This window comes from Euprymna scolopes, chromosome 28 (genome assembly GCF_053919585.1).
Source record: "Euprymna scolopes isolate OS-2025 chromosome 28, ASM5391958v1, whole genome shotgun sequence".
In the NCBI taxonomy this organism is placed as follows: Eukaryota; Metazoa; Mollusca; class Cephalopoda; order Sepiida; family Sepiolidae; genus Euprymna; species Euprymna scolopes.
Genome location: NC_136509.1, coordinates 103,734,256 through 103,736,826, shown reverse-complemented (window position 1 = coordinate 103,736,826; position 2,571 = coordinate 103,734,256).

Here is a 2,571-nt window from a genome sequence, read left to right as displayed (position 1 = left end):
AGAAAGCTGATTGGCTAAGTAAAATCCTCAACAGAAGAGGACCATATAAAAACGATAAACAACCACAGAATTCGCGCATAAGCCTGACGAATCCTAGAGTGGATGAAACGCCGAATATTCAGTGCAGCTTAATCGCCATATATATTTTATAAATTACTAACTTGCTCTTCCTACGTATTTGAAGTAAATACTTAAAGTTTACGCATAAATCTATACTTTCGTATATTAATTTTATGTGAGTAAATGAAGTATATATATATATATATATATATATATATATATATATATATATATATATATATATATATATATATATATATATATTCACACAAAATTAAGCGAGGAAAAAACTACGGACATAACTATTTCGCGAGTTTAGCTCAAGAGAGAAGTAAGTAGTCGTTTAACTGTAATTCGAAAGAAACTTTATACTCTATTTGTATAATGAAACTTTTTTTTTTTTCTTCTCTTCTTTCTTTACCGATTTATACGTTTTCCTTTTTTTGTAACATTTCCATTTGAAATGTTGAATCCTTTCCTGTTTCTGGTGTTTTATTTGGGAGTCACCACTTATCAAGGCCCGGATGCCACTCAAGGATAAGGTTAATGAATGTAACGTGTCAGTGTAATAGTCGTTAATGGTTTAAATTCGGTAACTCCCCCTAATATTGGTGTGAACATTGGCGAAGCTTAAGTTTTGTCCTCGTCATTTTTAGACCAAAGGTGTTTATTTGTAACTGAGAATATAAACACTTTTTTTCTTGTCTTTGGCTGACGAACAAGAACAATCTACCTTTCTGAATTAATTAAATTGTTCAGTACTAAATTCTGTGCAGGTTCTCGATTTCGACCCAATAATAGGCAAATTCGATAAAATGCACTTAAGGAAAGTCGGAGATTGCATCGGCCGACACGTTATGAAAATAAATTTTTAAAAAAACATGGCGAGAATAGCAGCCCGAAAAATCTGAATACTTCAAGGTATTGGTGAGCAGTAGAAAGAATACGCTGCCAAGTTCAACGAAACAATTCCCAAATCTGTCTTCCCTAAAATACACAAAACATTGATGTTTTAGTTTTTTGTATTTTCCCTTTGCAAAACTCAATCATGTTTTGCAAAGTAAAAAAAACAAAAACAACAACAACAACAACAACAACAATACAAGAAAACAAAAGCAATAATTTCCCTTTGCAACGAATTTTTTCACTAATATTAACGATTAGTATAGATATCCCGAAAAATTGAAAAGCCTTTAAAAAATATCTTAGTGACCCCTAAAGATTGAACTTTCTTTATGATCTACGGACCCACCCTCAGACCCAGGGTTTGAATTCTTGTAAAGCAGAGCCAACCCTCTTTTACTTAGTAGAGACAAAATAGCATGTTTTCAACACCAAAGAAGGTAGTAGGTCGCAGCGATAGGTGTGTCAGAAACTAACCTTACGAATGCGTGAAATATATTGAATAATTCGACCCCTGTCTTTACAAGCTTTTAACTACTCGAAAAATGCAATTCAAACTCTAATTTTTTTTCAATTAAAGGAGCAAGGACCAAGGTTTCATTAAAAAAAAAAAAAAAAATACAAAAAACAAAAAACAACAACACCGTTGTTTAAAAAAATAGTTTTAAACTTCGGACTTTACAGGTAAATTTCTAAAAAACACTTCTTTTTTGTTTTAAATATGAATATATTATTTATTGATCTTTTATCTTGAGGTTGTGATATATAAAACTTTGGTGAGTAAATTAATTATTTACTTTTTAATAGATGGGGGGAGTGAATTAAAATAAAAACGTTTGTCTAAAATATTATATTCGGTTTATTGGAAAGAGCATAAAATTTCACATTGATCTTGAAAATATCGTAAAAAATGAATCAATAGAAACATTTTGATAGATTTTTAAATTTTAAAAATTGAAAAATATTTAACTCGTAAAATTCAATTAATTTACTTACTGTTTTTTTTTTTAAATAAAAAAAAAATTCTATTACTTTTTATACAACTTTAATAGTTTATTTCGGAAGTATAATCCATAAAGAAAATAAACAACCCACTTTTAAAAGAGAAATTACGAGTTTTTTTTATATTTTATTCGCAGTTTCGTGTTAGGGGTGTCAAAAATTCCTATAAAAATTCTGATACACCCAGCGCAGCACCCGAAACGTTGTGCTAATAACACCTAAAATGAGAATATTGGTTGGATTAATCAACATAACACAAGCAAAAACCATTGCCGTTTTAGTTTTTTTTCTTTCTTTTCCCTTTGCAAAGCTCATTCATGTTTTACAAAGTCAAAAATAAATAAATATTTGAAGATATAAAGAACTGGAAGCATAAAAATAACGTAATTTCCAAAATAAAATGACACAAAAAGGGTTGATATGCCGTAAAACCAAATTCCATGAATAAATATTTGAAAATATAAATAATTTTCAGCGAAAAAACTTTTTACAAAATTACTGGATTCGCCAATGAATACCCCGAAAAGGGTTGATATGCCGTCAAACCAATTCCTAAATCACGTTCAATTCTTTTGAAATTCGAATAACGGCTCTTCCCCTTTCGTG